This window comes from Mustela nigripes, chromosome 7, assembly GCF_022355385.1.
Source record: "Mustela nigripes isolate SB6536 chromosome 7, MUSNIG.SB6536, whole genome shotgun sequence".
Classification (NCBI taxonomy): Eukaryota; Metazoa; Chordata; class Mammalia; order Carnivora; family Mustelidae; genus Mustela; species Mustela nigripes.
The window spans coordinates 60,293,823-60,309,932 of NC_081563.1; the positions used below are offsets into that span (position 1 = coordinate 60,293,823).

Here is a 16,110-nt window from a genome sequence, read left to right on the forward strand (position 1 = left end):
CGAAAAGTCAACCATGAATTATCAGTTCCACTTTCCTATTTTAGCAAAACTGCAATATCTTAGAATTGGAGAAATCTAAATTGTGTTTTTTTAACAAGAAACTCTTCAAAACTACAAGCCATTACTCAGCTATCCATCAGAAACCCAGGAAAAAAATCATTAATTGTTACAAGCATATTATGCTTATTTTCATGAAAAGGTTACTTCATTTCTTGGATTTTAAAAACTTCATCTGCATCTGCCAAATCTGGCTGATTTCAGTCTCAGTCAGACCAATCTAAATGGTTCCCAGTTACTGCTTTTGGTAAAGGGAAGTTGATGCCTAGAGGAACTTCCATACTGATTACACAATGACCACCACTCATTAAGTGCTTCTTAATTCCCATGATGCAGAGCAGGAGTTTGACAAACATTATCCTAGTTGTCCTCAAAAACAATCCTGCAGAGCAGGTACTTCCAAAACCCGTTATGGAAAATACGGCTGGGATGATCAACCTGCCCAAGGTCACAGAATCATATGTGGCAGATTCAAGACCAGTGAACAGTGAGGGTGGGAACTTGGAACTTTTATGGAGAATCAGGCCTTTCATCAACACACATGAAATTAAGAGCAGTGACCCCCTGCTGCTGGGAGATAGCCAAGGGGAAAGCAGTATTTCAAAATGAACAAGTTATTTCAAACGTTAGAGCCAAAGATACAGACATTCACAAAGCTGGGCAGGGGGATAGGTTTACCCCTGTAGAGAATTCTATAGTGTTCTGTACTTCCCTGGTCTTAAAATCTAATCTAAGAGACCAGGGACTGTGTGTGTAACACTCTCCCAAATTCCACCAGGCTTAATAACCTCTATTCAAAAGAAAGAGAAGTGAGAACTAGGGCAGTGGGAAGATGATCGCCCAAGCCTGTCCTCCCACCAGGGTAAGCTGTCAGATCCGCATGGGAGCAACCAGGAGACAGCTGGGCTCGGGAGCCTTCGGCTGGGTTAGGCTCGAATCCCATCCCCACCCTCCAGCCTTCCTGCTCCCCATCCTGACCCTGTTGACCACCTCCCGAAGCAAAATACACCGGAAGAATTTGTTGTAACAGGTAGACGCCCATATTCACCAACTGGTTTGGCAATCTACCATCTACAGCAAGGCTCCAACAAGGGAGGGGCAGAAGAATATGGTATAATTGTTCTAAACTATCTTTCTACGAAATTGGGAAGGTTCACGAGGCCATGAGTGATAGGGGAGCAAAGACAAACACCCCATCCCTGAGTTTTAAGCAGGAGAGGGAGCCTCCTCGCCACCCGGGCTTACAATGTATTAATCTCAGAGATAAGCTTTCATGCCCTGACACTTGTAGGGAGATATTGGGTTCTGGGGCTCCCCGGTCCTAAATGAAAAATACCGTGGCCTGGATATTAAGGAGACTTGATTTTACTACCTCGAGGAGGGTCCGCCTGCTGTTCCGGGGCAGCCTCCAGGATCTCCGCCCGCGGGGTCCCACCGAGCGCCCCCATGCCCACCCTTCCAGCGAGGTGTTTGGCCAAGGCCTGCCTCACGGGCTCCGGGCAGCACCCACCCATCCCCCTCCCCAGGACTCAGACAAGCAGCCTAGTTAATCATTCAACGCCGGCGGCGTGAAACAATTTTTTAGAGGTCAACGCGAAAGGTTCTCCGTAAGTTTCACAGAAACCAGCCTTTGGGGACCCGGAGGTGGCAGCGGTAGGCAGATGGGGGTGGGGAGCGGCGGCGGGCGGCTCTTTGGCTCACAAAACACCTGATCTCCCCATGCGGCAACCGAGACCAGCGCAGTGCGAGGGTGGGGTGACGGGGTGCGAGTGAGAAATCACACACGGCCCCCTCCCCAAAATGCCCGTGGAAGCCAGGTGAGGACGCCGGCCCCAAACGCCCCTTCCCAATGCCTACATCAGCCCCGCGCGGGCTCCCCCGGAAGTTGGGGTGCAGCGAGGAGGGGGGATGTCCCCGGGCCCCGTGGGGGTGGGGGTGAAACAGGACAAGAGACTAAAAAGACATGCTGCTCCTGGTTTCGCTGTCCTCTTCCTCCAGGGTAAGGAAGCCAGAGGGAAGCGGGGACGCCTAAAAGCGGCGGGAGCCACCCGGGAACGGTTTCCTCCTGGGGCGCGCCGGTACGAAGCCGGAACCGGCGAGGAACGGGACTGCGAGGGAGAGGAGTCAGTGCGGAGCAGGGGGAAGCGCGAAGCAGAGATGGAAAGGAGGTGGCGCGGGCTGGGGGAGACGCTGGGGTAGGGAAAGAAGAGCGGGAGGGGACGCGAGCGCACACCCGCCCCGGCCCTACCTTGTCCGGGAGCAGCTCCTGCTCAGCGGGGCGGGGGCGGGAGATCCCGGCCGCATCCACGTCCCGGCCGCTTGGCGCGGCTCAGCCCGGCGACCGCCGACGCTCCCGCTCCATACGTTGCTCCGCGACCGGCGGCCCGGGGGTGTCGGCGGCGGGGGAGTCACCGGCACCGCTTGTCTCCGGCACTTGTTGCCGCCACCGCCACTGCGACTCTCACTCCCGGCTCCAGCTCCCGGCGCCGCCGCCGCCGCCGCCGCCTCTGGGCGCCCGGGTCCGGCCCCGCCTTCGCCCCCGCCCGGCGCGCCAATCAGGCCCGGCACCACCCCTCACGTCACCGCCCAGCCGGGCCCGCAGCCCGGCGCCCCAAGTTTGGGGAAGGCCGAGCTCCAGCCTGTCTGCCAGTTGGCGCCCGAGATTCGCCCAGGCTGGTGCTCCTCCTAGCTTCCAGAGACCCTCCGGGGCCTCCAGGTCCACACGTGGAAAGTAAAGGGTTAAATTGGGGGAAAGGGGCCCCCAGGAAGTAGACCTCCTCGGAAGAACAGGACAGTTCGACCCTATTCCAACCCCGGTCTAACCGAAATCTCTCCAATTGCAGGTCGCCCCTCTTGCGGTGCGCCACTCTTGCGGTGCGCCTGATGTTGGGGGACTAAGCCTACAGCCTGGGTAGGACTCCAGTGATCTTTTCCAGCCAGAACCAGTTTGTGAGTGGGCCTAGACTGGACCACAGCCGGCGTTCCAGTGCTTGGGTGCGTGCACCCCTGCAAAACCCGTAGTTCCACTGGGGAAGGGGGAACCAGGGCCAGAGTGGGACTTGACCATTGCTCTCTGCCCACCCAATACTTGCCACCATCTCTTAGATCCCCCAAATAACGCCTTAGAGCCCAAGGCCTACACTGGTGCCCTACTTGGCACTGCCACCCGATCTTCGAATTTGTGAAGCTGCCCAGGAACTGGTGAGGGGGAAGTTTTAGTTCTGCTCCTTGTGGTGTCTTACAGAGAATTTCCTCGAGGTTCCACGCGCGTCTTGGAAGCCAGAAAAGCAAGGTGTCCAGACGCTGCGCCTTCAACCCGCGCCGCCGCCCAGAAGGGCAGGGCAGACACCTAGGAGCTGAACTCTGACACACACCTTCGGCTCCCCACTACCAGGTGAGGACTTGGCTGGCGTCTACGACTCCCGCCGGCCGAAACACCTGGAACCACAGACGCACCTCGGCCCAGCGCCCCTGCTGGCTCGCCAGAGCACTGCATTCTAAGGTGAGTCCCTGACTCTGGACCCGAGTTTGGGGACCCCAGGTAAGCCTAGCGCAACCGGATGGGGAGGTTGCGCAGGTCTGAAAGGCTGGGCGCAGCCAGCTTGTCACGCGCGTGCTCCGTGGGGAGGCAAGCTTGGCCCGAGGCCCATCACAAAGCACCTCCGTATGTTGGTCCTTATCTCTTCAGGAAGAAAGAGATCCCCTTTACCTGACCAGACCGACCAGACCCGGCAATTAAGGACACTCCACCTTCAAATATGTGCATTTTTCAGAAGGCTTTCTGAGGAGGAATTAGCCGAAGGGGAAAGAAATGTAAATGCAGGGATTTCGGGCACCTAGGAGTTCAGCCTTTTCCACTGTGGGCCCTTACTCTGATCCAAGCTCCGAGCAAAAGAGTATTTTGCAGCTGGATGCCCTGAGCCACGTGGGTACATGCTTTTAGAAACAGGAATTCGGAGTCAGATCTGGGAAAATTTTTATTTTCAGCCTTCAGACCTTTTTGCTTTTATGTTGATCCCATGATTCTCCTAAGACTGAAATATGAAAGTTCAAGAAACAAGTTGGATTTTGTATATTCATAGAAAAACAAAAAGGATGCACTCTGACTGCTAACCACGGGTATCCCAAGTGTGGGATTGGAGTGTGGGAAGGAGGGAGATAAATTTTATACCCTTATACTGACTCTGCATTTTGTATTTTTCCAGTTATATTAACTGTCACAATTTAGAAAGGTAATAAAACATTTTAAGAAATATAGAAATTAAAAATTCTTCAAGAACTCTGGAGAAAGTATAAATTAATAAACAAATGAAGCCTCTGCTTTCATTCTACATCAAAGTAATTATTCCTGAGTCCATGTTCTTTGGTTTAAATAAAGATATCTCTAGGCTGCTATTCTGATTAAATGCTGTGGTGGGACAAGACTGACATCTGAAGATTTTTCTGTGCTGTCAGATTGACATACTGTTTCTATGCCTGTGTGTCTTCCCTTTAAATGGGTACCCGGTAGCCATATCTTCTTCCCTTTAAATGGGTACCCGGTAGGCATACCTTCAGCTGCCTGCCAAGGAGTTTTTAGTAAAGGAACTGCTACAGCGTAAGTTGAAATCCAACAAGGAAATTAAGCTTGTGTCCTTTGTATCTGCCCAGGCCCCAAAATTTAAAAATAAGGGCATTCTCTCCATCCTGCCATTAATTAATGCAGCTGGGAGTGTATCTGTAACAGTTAACACTGTTCCTTTGGGGGAATTACTCAACACTAAGTTCCACACCCACTTGGCTGTAGTCTTTACTCTTGGGTTGGGGCCTGGGTCCATCATCAGTAGGTAAAGATGTATTACTTATTTGTTTAACAAATATGTGTTGACACTGGAGTGGTGACCATGACAGACAAACTCTTCCCTCATGGAGCTCACAGTTTAGCTGGAGAGAGACAGGTTCACAATTCAATGCACTGTCAATTATATAACTGACAATTGCAGAAGTTCACGGTGGTGGGATCATTTGGGGGAGTCCAGGAGGAGGTGACATTTGAGTTGAGCTCTGAAGGGTGAGCAGGACTTACTCAGGCAAAGAGATGAGTGGAACAGAGTTCCTGGCTGGTTTATACCGCAAGGGGGATGTGGTTGAGGGAGAGGTTGGAGAGGTAAGCAGGGGCTGCATTTTGCAGGGCCTAGAATACCATGTTCTATAAGATCATTCTGACCAGATGTGAAGAAGGAAAAGGGTAGAGGGAAAAAGGGGGTTGAGGGATAATTAGGAGGCTGTTGCTAAAATATAAATGAAAGTGCTGTTTATCTAAGTGGTAAAGCAAATGGAGAGAAGAATACCAGCAGGATTTGGTGATTGCTTAATTAGGGAAGAATCAAGGAAAACTCCCAGTTCTCTGTTTCTTCAAGCAGAGGGACAGTGGTGCCACTTTCTCAGTTGGGGGACTCTCAGGGAAGAGAATTGAGAAAACCTTCCCAAGGTTCACATTTGGTCAAGGTGGGTCTGAGGTGCCCATGACGTGTCCAAGTGAAGATGTTGAGTAGGTTGTTGGTTGTAGGGTCCTGTTCTCTGAGGGGAGACTGAAACAGAAGTAGTAAGTAGTGGTGGTAATAAAGCCAGGAGAATAAGGTGGTCTCCCAGGAGAGTATAGAGCTTTACCAGAAGAGGGCCTAGGACTTATCTAAAGGCTGGACAGAGGCAAACTACTGGCAGATGAAGTGGAGCAGTTGCCAGAGAGGTAGGAAGAAAATTAGGAGCTTGGGGAGGTAGGGATTTCCCAAGGAAAGAACATATAATAAGGAGGCAGTAGTCAACAACACTCAAAATGGCTGAGAGACCCAAGGGAAATGAGGACTAAACAGCCACTAGATTGACTGACCTTGGTGTCACTGGGAGTTTCACAGAGCAGTGACTCGTACAATGAAGGGCAAAGAGATAGACTGTAGTGGATTGAGGAGTGAGTGAGAGGTGAAGAAATGAAGAAAGGTACTTCATGCAGACAGAAAAGTTTGAAGGGTCAGAGAGAAGAACAGCTGGAGAGGAAATGTGTCAGCAGTGGGTTTAGGATAGAATAACTTGAGTGTATTTAAATGCCCATATGGAGGATCCTATAGAGAAGAGGAAGATGAAGGTATAGCAGTGAGAGAACAATGGACAATAAAGTTTCCTGTGACCATGGGAGAAGACAGAACCAGAGTATGAGTCGAAAGGCTAACCTCTTGCAGGATGCTACCTCCTCTATTATAACGGGAGGGAGGAAGTTAGAGCAGGACTGAAGTAGGCAGATTTGGTGTGGGACATAGAATCCTTCCACAGGATAATTTTCTCTTGCTCTGTGACAGATTTGAAGAGAGCGGAGAAGGTGTGACAGAGTCATTGCAGAGAGTGGGAAGGTTGGGAGGTGGCAAGATGATAAGGCAGCATGGCAAGACAGCATGCAACCCACTTGAGGTTGGTGGTGTCAATTTATGAGGTACCCTTTGGCTCTCCTGTGTGATTTCCTCCAGCAGAGCTCAGGTGTTTGCTCTGGTGCAGGTTCAGGTGGGAAGAGGAGCAAATTCCTTTTGCCAAGGAATTGAGAACCTTGGCAAAAGTGAGGTTGACATGATGAATGGTAAGAGAGAAAGGACAAAAATCAATGGGCTGGAGGTGTCAAAGGAGTCAATGTTTAGTCATGTTGGAAGAAGAGGAGGCTGCTGACTTGGGTCAGCAGTCTGGATGCTTAAGTTAGTAGTTCAGGAGGTGGAGAGCTTTAGGTCATGGTGAAGCCAGGATATGATAGGGGAGAGTAGAGGAGAAAGTCACTGGAGAATATGAGGCCACCAAGGAACTGAGAGGCAGGGTATTGGATAGGTCATCCGTGTGGGCAGTGAAGCCACCCAGGAAGATATGGGCAGCAATTAAAGTCAGGGTCATAGTGTGAAGGTTATGGAGGTGGGAGCTAAAGTCTTAAGAAAGTGAAGAAGGAGGAGGAACCAGGAGTTGGGAAGATGGGAACCACCAGAAAGGAAGAGGAAATACGGCTAGCAGCGGTCTCCTCAAGAGTGGAGGAATAAGAGTGTTTACAAGAGGTGGAGGAGAAATAATCAGAGAAAGAGGACTAACCCCACCTCTGGGCCCTGGGGGACACACAGATGAAATAGTGAGCACCTTCATCTCCTAGAGCTTCAGGGAAAGCAAAGAAGGTGGGATTTCATTCTGAGTAGAGCTTAAAGATATATGGAAGGGTAGATGGAGCCACCTTCAATTTGGTTTGCTTGTTGAAGTCTACAGTCCCAGAGGATTACATAAAAAGATTTGGAGGGTGGGAGTGAGTAGAGGTGGGAGGTCAGATGCCAGGAAAAGCAAAAGATTGTGCCAAAAAGATGGTGGCTAGAGGATCCACGAGAGAATGATAATGGAAAGAGAAATGAATGGTCTCTATGAAGCCCGACCCCATAGCTCTATAAGCCAGGGCAACATCCTCCTCACTTGTTTTGTCCCAAGATTTCCATCAGGGAAAGGTATATGAGGCCTCCCTTCTCCTTCCTCCTCTTCTCCACTAGAAACTTTGCTGTCAACACATGAGCTCTTATGGGACTCTGGCCACAAGTCAGGAATCCCAGGCTTATCTCTCCTCTGCTACTCACCTTGCCTCTTCCTCAAGCAGGTTGTTGACCTCTCCTGTCTCAGTTTCATTGTCTGTAGACGCTGAAACACACACACTTCTCAGGGCAAGAGTGGAGACAAAAAGCACTTTCTAGGGGCACCTGGCGGCTCTGTTGGTGGAGCATGTGACTCTCGATCTTGGGGTCATGAGCTTGAGCCCCATGTTGGGTGTAGAGATTAGTTTTAAAAAAAAAAAAAAAAAAGCACTTTCTAAACTTTAAATCACTGTAGGGATGTGAGTGATTTCCCTTGTCCAGAACACCCTCACCTACATCCATATCTCTCTCCCAGGAGCCCTCCCAAAAAGACTGTGAGTCTCTGCTCTGGAGGAAGCTGTAATCTTGCCCAGAGACAGGACAAACACACCCAAAACAATTAGAGAGGAATGCACAGCTGTGTCTGATTAAGTGCTAAATTGTAAGGTGCAGACAGTAAGAGCTCTGAGATCAGAAAAGAGAACAATTAGCCAGACTTGGGAAAGTCTGGGAGGCTTCCTGGAGAAGGTGGGGTGAAAGGCACCCAGGCTACTCACTGAAGCTGTGAAGAATACTGGCAAATGCCCATTCCTTTGTGGCTGCAAAGACTGTCAGTCTGGCAGTCTGACATGGGTCCACAAAAAGCTTCTAGGTCACAGATGCTCTTTTGGCACCCCTGCTGCCCAGCCTGTTGTCACCCCGATAGCCATGCACCTTCTCAATTACAGTCCTGTGTGTGCGCCCCCACCCCCACCCCTGGTGGCTGGGCAGCCTGGGCAACACAGCAACACGTATGTTCTTTGCCCTGGGCCTCTCATGTTTAGGTCTCCCTTGTCCCCTGTTTGCCTGGTGAAGAAACAGAGTTTGATCTTTAGCAAATTTCCTGGACCATCCTTGGTGCCAGTACACATCTAGCATTTTTGCCTGGCCAGACCACAGGCTTTGGAAGAGAAATGCTGCTGTTTGCCCCACTGTACCCAGCCAGCCTGGGGGACCTACATGACCACCAAATCAAAGCCCAGCACTGGCCCCACACCTGCCTCCTTTCCTCTTTACTGCCTCTGCTTCATGACCCAGGAGTACCCATAAACCCACCATTAGGATACCACCCCACAGAGCTGCCACCCTAGAGCCCAAGACCTGCAAGGCGGGAGATGGCTTCAGCCTCTGGGGCTGTATCAGAGCCATGGGAGCCAACTCCTGCAGCCCTCTGGACATGGTTCAGAATGAAGGCCTTCTTCCTCAGTAACTAGCCTGGTTGGTGCCCACGCTCTGTAGTTCTCTCCTCCCTTTTGCACAGATCTGGAAAAGATCCCATCATGCTTCAGGGGCAAGCAGACACAGGCAGCAGCCACAGCAGAAATCCCTAAATGTTGTATATGCTATGGACTTGGGTTGCTCCAGAAGGACAGCAGTGTTTTGTGAATCTGTTAGTCCCAGTTGGGGCCATAAACAACAACCCTCTCTATCAATAGCTAAAATATTAATTACTGATGGAAAGTATGGAACCTTGGCACTGGAATTCTTGGAGCTCCAGTCCAAATCCCTTGGAACTGACAAATGAGAAAAATGAGGTCTGATAAGTAGGTTTTGGGAGGCCAAACACCGGATACTAGAGATAATCTCTTGAGTGTTTGTCAGTTAAGTCACAGGTTAAAAATCACCAGCCTAAAGCAGACCCTTTATCCCAAGATTACTTTGACTTTGCAACAGCAGAAAGACGTAAAACCTCATTATCAGATGCAGATATCAGAAATCAATGTTATGATTCCCTGGGGATTTGCTCCATCTCCCACAGAATCCTGATGCTAGAAGAACCTAGAATTCCCAGGTGAGTAAAGACCAGCTTATGCATGATGCCGTATAAGGTCAGTAACTTGAAGGGGCACAAATAGCCATCTCTGTTAGGGTCATAATATTGTTTGGGGAATGAACTCTCCTTAAAGAGAAATGCAAAATCATACTTGTAATTATTATCAAACTGCAAAATTATATTCAAGAGGAGAGGCCCATAATTGCAGCATCAAGCACGAGACAGTGCCATTAAAATGATTATCAAGGCATAAGCCTATTAGAGAGCTTAATGCCTCATTGCTGGCATCATCCCGCTAGCTATCCCAGGTCTGGAAACCAGCTCAGTTGTAAACACAACTGTTACAAAACAGTGATTTGCAAGGGGCATAACAAAGATCTGCTGACCTTTACCAAAGGTCACAGCTGCTTGGCTAAGGAGAACAGAGAACATTTCTGAAAAATGAAGATTCGTCTGCCAACTCCAGTTGGCTCTTACTGAGAAAGAAAGTATGCAAATCTTCAAGTCCTTCCCAGTTGTTCAGCCATCCAGATATGGGTATAACGGTGAGGTCTGTCACCTTCAGATAGCCAGGTGCCGCCTCAGATGGATACAGGAGCCTAAGTCTTGGCTGCTCGTGGCGAAAAATCATGATTTTATGGAAATCTGCAAACCCAAGTTCAAATCCCACTCTGTGTCCTCATGGATAGAGCAAAATCTATCTCGAAGAGTTCCCAAGAAGGGAAAATAAGGTTATTTATGACCAAGTAACTATAGATAATTGGTGCTTACTAAGTTTGTTTCACCCTTGGCCTTGACAGTGGGACCAAGGCCTCATCAGGATGAAGTACAGGTTAGGTATCTTGGCATAAATCTTAGGGATTATCAACATTTGTCCTGGGAGCCCACAAGAGGAACTGCTACTCCCTCTTTATTCCAAAGTGTTTGTATATCATTAATCAGCATCACAATTGAGAACAGGAAAATCAATGGGCTGTATCTGGGAGGAGCCACCTGCTTGGTCTTTTAGGACCCAGTGAATGTTGAAACTCACTTGGCAAGATGTGTCAGCAAAACCATCGCCAGGAGGGGCAGGGCCTTTTCCTTAAGGATGATAGAGAAATCAGAGAGCAGTGGACCCCACAGATGGTTCCAGTTACTTTCACTGTCAGCGTCTTTGCTGTAGATATCTTTGTTGTGAGCATTTCTGTCAAATAACTAAGTAGCAATAAGGCAATTTTGCCATTAAAGATTAAAAAGTAGAGGTGCTTGGCTGGTTTAGTTGGTAGAGCATATGACTCCTGATCTCAGAGTTGTAAGTTGGAACCCCATGCTGGGTGTATAGATTACTTAAAAAAATAAAATCTTAGGGGTACGTGGGTGGCTCGGTTGACTAAGTGGCCAACTCTTGGTTTCAGCTCAGGTCATGATCTCAGGGTCATGGGATGAAGCCCAGTGTGGGGCTCGGTGCTCAGTGTGGAGTCTGCTTATCCCTCTCCCTTCCTCTCTGCCTCCTCTCTCTCTCTCTCTCTCTCTCTTTTTCTAAAATAAATCAATAAAATCTCTAAAATCTTTTTAAAAAGATAAAAAAGTAATTGGTTGACAGTCTGGTTTGTTTGACAGTTTGGTTTCATTTCTCGAGGCAATTCTCCCTTTTTTTAAAATATTTTATTTATTTATTTGACAGACAGAGATTACAAGTAGGTGGAGAGGCAGGCAGAGAGAGAGGAGGAAGCAGACTCCCCGTGGAGCAGAGAGCCCAAGTGGGGCTCCATCCCAGGACCCTGGGATCATGACCTGAGTGGAAGGCAGAGGCTTTAAACCCCTGAGCCACCCAGGCACCCCTCCCATTTTTATATGATGTAAATCTTAGCTCTCATAATGGCATAATGGTCTATATGGTCTATATGGTGGCATAGAGTTTTGAACCCACATTTCCCTAGAACTCTGGGACCTCTAATAGTGGACAAGTGACAGTATACCAAGAACAAGCGGCAGTATGGAAGGCTTTCACAACATCATTGGAAGTCCAATTACAGATGTGCATTTGTACATGCACAGTACTTGGAATCTGATGCCTCTCTTAATGAAGGAAGAAATCTTAGCAAAAAAAGAAAAAATGAGACACCAAGAAATGGGAAACAAATCAACGAGCAAAATAGTAATAATAATAATAACAATAATAATAATTCTCTGAATGAAAGACTTTGAAGACAACTACTAGGTACAATCTACAAAATAAAATCAGTTATTGAATCATGAATCAACATTATACATTTTGAATGTAGTCAAGTATTTGGTATTTTGCGATAAAGTCTTTTAAATCTATTCATTTTCCAAGTTTCATTATGTTCTTTTTAATGGATGTCCTTCTTTTATTTTTTGCCATTTTACCTTTTATGTCAAAATTGTCTTACAGCCAATAACTCATATGGAGGAAATGCTTGCAGCAAAGATGCTTAAGGCAAAAAACTAGCATGCCTGTGGATTGTCTTAAAAGGGAAGCAGGGTACATGTAACAAGGTGGATAAATCTCAAAACATGTTGAGTGAAAGAAACCATACATAAAAGAATAGACATGAAGTACAAGAACAGGTAAAAACTAACCTATGGTGATAGAAATCAGAACACCAGTTGCCCCAGGGACAAGAAGGGAATTAAATTAAAAGAGGTATAAGGGAACTTTCTGAGATAAGAGAAATATTCTATCTGTTGATTGGAATGATTGCTAAATGGGAACACACCATTGTCAAAATTTACCACACTGTACACGTTTTTTTTTTTTTTTTAAGATTTTATTCATTTATTTGAGAGAGTGAGAGAGAGAGAGCACAAGAGGGGAGAAGGTCAAAGGGAGAAGCAGTCTTCCTGCTGAGCAGGGAGCCTGATGTGGGACTTGATCCCAGGACCTTGGCATCATGATCTGAGCTGAAGGTAGACACTTAACCAACTGAGCCACCCAGGTACTCCCACACTGTACACTTTGAATTTGTGCATTTTACTGTTAATAAATTAGACCTCAGCTAGCAAAAGAAAGAAAGAAGAGAAAGGAAAGATGGAAGGAAGGAAGGAAGGAACAGCATGTAGGTGGAGGGAAATAGAGACAAGTAGGCTCCCACCCACAGCCATGCTGGGCAGTTTCCTCAGCACCAAACTGGGACAGCTACGAACTGACATTTCAAAATCAACTACAGAAAGGAGAGAATACATTTTTCTAAAAATTAGTACCCTCTTCTGAGCCAAACGTTAGGTTTAAGCCCTTGTTCCTCTGCAAATTAAAATGCTTTTCATCACATTTCCTTCGCTTCTCGTCTAAAGCCTTCCAGGGTGTGGTTTTCCTGAGGCAGCACCCTTTAGGAGTCACCTTCCCTCCACTTCGCAGCTGCATGGAGACATTTTTGGATTTCATTAACTCTAAAAACTTTGTGCCCAGGACGCTGTAGAAAAAGGATGCAGAGTTTAATTGACTGGCCAAAATCAAATTAATGAGCATTAGAAGTAAAAAAAAAAAAAAAAATTGGGGTCACCAGGAAACTTTCTGGAAGAATCTTGACAATCAAACATTTCAGAAAGGGGGTGCCTAGCTGGCTCAGTCAGTGGAACATATGATTATAGATCTAGGGGTCATAAGTTTGGGCCCCATGTTGGGCATGGCATGTACTTTAAAAAAGAAAAAGAAAGGGAAAAAGGAAAGGAGAAAAGAAAAAAGAAAGGAAAAGGGGAAAGAAAAGAAAAGAAAAAAAGAAGCCTACGTGATCTTTCGGGGAGCTCTGGTTGCTGGAATGTCTCAGAGTTGTCCGAAAGTGGGCCTTTTCACTCCTGCATCAACCAGATATTAGATGTGAGCTGCCCTTGGGAAAGGGAACATGACCATGGGCAAGGTGACTCTTTTCAGCAGAGAAGTCTCAGAAAAGGACTCAACTGATGGTGGCTGCTATGAACCCTTCCAGTAGATGGGGAAACAAGTGCTTCAGTCTTGGAGAGGGACCTGGGGGGCTCAGCATGTCATCCACTATAGGTCGGATGGATGTGCATTTGTAGTCCCACATGTCTCCTAGAAAGTCTCAGCTAGGAGTCCATACTCATGTCCAGAGAAAATGCTGTATATCAGCCTTTACCAGGACTGTCCCTGGAACCCAATGATCTCACTACCCTTCCACTTCCTTAGGAAGGGGTGATAGGAGAGCCTTTGTCAGCTCCCAACCTAGCTTTTAAGAGTGGGACAGCTGGGAGGTGGCTGTGTGGACTGATTTTGGGTGGGACCTAGGCTCTCAGACTTACGGGGCATGATGCCCATAAGAATGAAAATCCACAGGATTAGTCTTGAACAAGCCGAGAGCCTGCTAAGGCTTGGCATCTGCTGAACTTCCCAAATTACACACATTAAGCTGTTCAGTTCCACATTTCCATAGTGTGCTTCCTGCCAAGCTTCTTAGCGCAGTCTACACAATAAGAAAATCAAAACGAGCAGTTAGAGCAATTCTGGATACGACAGGTCAAACAAATAAGCCTTTATCTAGGACTTCAACAGACATAGTCAACAAGGGCCTAATCCAAAAATGAGACTTGGACAAAAACGACTTTGCAAAACAAAAAGAGGGGGATGTAGAGATATTTGCATGAATTTTTTTCTCTCTTTCCTTGAAAATACTAAAATAACGTATTATTTGGCCTCCCAATGCTGCTCTGTCCCACCATCCCTCACCCCTAGCTTCTTCTTCTCTAACTCCATTACTAATCTGGCTATTGGGCCAACTCATAGGAAATGTTATGCTAGGGTATGAAAATAGTCACCACTGAAAAAAGCTGGGAAACTTACTTTGTTCATTGTTATATACCTAATTAAATACTGAAGGATTAAAGCTGTTAAGTGTGAGTGTTGTATATGAATTCAGGAAGTACAGAGACTATGTACAGAAACCCTAAGCATTCCAGCTAAGTAGTGCCACTAGTGTAGTGGGGAGCCAAGATGCGACAGAACTTTATTATTTAATTATTATTATTTTAACAAGAAAAAGCAAGTTTGTAGTTACTCCTCATTCTAGCAGTAGAAACCTCTTGTAGACACTCACTGTTCTGTAGAAGGGGAAGTACGAAACAACTCTTTATCCTTTTTCCTTCTCTGGAGTGATAAAGGCCATGCCTTCTCATACAGGTCCGTAATCCTGTGCAAACCCAAAATCCATATAGCTCTGGAAAATGGGAGGCACTAAAACTAACTTGATGGCAAAATCTGACTAGAATTTTTGAGAAGGTAGTTCTAGTTTTTATTTATTCTATGTTTCACTACCCATATGTTAATGTATTTGATCGTAGGTGCTGCTGCAGACATATTAATATGAATGATAATACATATTTTGGGGGAATTATCAGCATATAGATTGTAACTGAAGTCATGGGAATGGCGGAGATGGTAAGGGAATGAAGAGACTGAGAAGAGAAGAGGGCCTAGGACAGAGCACCTGGGGCCCAGATATAATGAAAGGGCCAAAGGGAGGATCTAGCAGAAGGAAGTCAAGAGGAAGTGAGACAGGAAGGAGGAAGACGAGGAGCAGCGATGCCGCAACCCAGAGAAGAGACGGTTTCGCCTGGCAGGGCGGTTATCAGCACCAGCTTCGGGGGGCAGTGGTGGACCAGCAGGCTGCTAAGCCTCAGAGAGCTTGTCTTCTGCAAGTCTGAGAACATGTCTTAAACCCATATTCTCTTTTTAACAGCATGGAGCTGTGCTTTGTTCATTGTCATTGCCCAATAAAGACTTGTTAATTAATTGATTATGTCAGTAAAAGCCCTAGGTCAGAGAGGCAAACCTGCTTTTGTGAGGCCTCATTGCAGATAAAAGCCTGGGAAGACAACAGAAGGAGCACAGACAAAGAGCAGGAAAAATGACAAAGGAGTGAGATGGTAAGTTTGCTCACACAGGAACAACTGGAAAAGAGAACATGCAGGGAAGAACAGTAGGGCTGGGTAACAAGAAACAGTAAAACGGGTAAGTCTTTAAGGTGGAAAGAGTAGGAACCGTGGTGGAGAGAGAAAAATAGGTTAACCAAATAAAGAATTATTCTTAAACTATGGGTCAGGGCAATGTATAGAAACTTAGAGATAATCAAATCAACAATTATTTCACAAATGATATAATAAACAGAGTCTGAGATACTCTTTTAAGGGAACAGCTAGTTACTGGAATCAAACCTGGAGTCAAACTTAGGGCTCTGGGTCCAGTCCAGTGCTATTTGATTAAACATAGAACCTCAGTACCAGGGGTGCCTGGGTGGCTCAATCAGTTAAGGGTGTGCCTTGGGCTTAGGTCCTGGTCTAAGAGTCCTGGGATCAAGTCCCACATTGGACCCCCTGCTCAGAGAGGAGTGTGCTTCCCCTCTGCCTGCAGCTCCCCTTGCTTGCACTCTGTCTCTTTGTCTCTCTCTCTCTCTCTCTCACTCTGACAAATAAAATCTTAAAAAAAAAAAGTGACTGTTGCCTACTCTATCATCTAATACCCAGCACAGTGCCTGGGCAGAAAGGACTCAATCAACCTTCCCTGAATGGAAGAATGAGATGTTCATACTTTTTTTTTTTTCCTTTTAAGGTATTTTTTTTTTTTTAAGATTTTATTTATTTGTTTGACACAGAGAGATCACAAGTAGGCAGGGA

The 16,110-nt window shown here is 46.8% G+C and overlaps 1 protein-coding gene and 1 long non-coding RNA gene across 8 annotated transcripts in view; one reads left to right on the top strand and one right to left on the bottom strand.

Annotated features, from left to right (window-relative positions):
• B3GNT2 (UDP-GlcNAc:betaGal beta-1,3-N-acetylglucosaminyltransferase 2) overlaps positions 1-2,773 on the bottom strand; it is a 165,430-nt gene extending 162,657 nt beyond the window's left edge. For 2 of the 5 annotated variants that reach the window (XR_009405374.1, XR_009405375.1), the window contains exon 1: positions 2,306-2,773. The gene's annotated coding sequence lies outside the window, so the exon portion shown is untranslated. Of the gene's footprint in view, positions 1-1,429; positions 1,512-2,305 lie in introns of those variants that run through there. The other 3 variants (XM_059406000.1, XM_059405998.1, XM_059406001.1) reach the window with 3 other exon arrangements.
• Positions 1,620-4,452, top strand: LOC132021517 (uncharacterized). Of its 3 annotated transcripts, none has more exons than XR_009405378.1 (5): positions 1,620-1,664; positions 2,056-2,225; positions 2,901-3,051; positions 3,302-3,559; positions 3,746-4,452. It is a non-coding gene; the product is annotated as an uncharacterized LOC132021517 (long non-coding RNA). The 3 variants fall into 3 exon arrangements; XR_009405376.1 differs by lacking the exon at positions 1,620-1,664 and adding an exon at positions 1,681-1,874; XR_009405377.1 differs by lacking the exon at positions 1,620-1,664 and adding an exon at positions 1,681-1,874 and having other exon boundaries at positions 2,056-2,135.
• Positions 4,453-16,110: the final 11,658 nt, after the last annotated feature.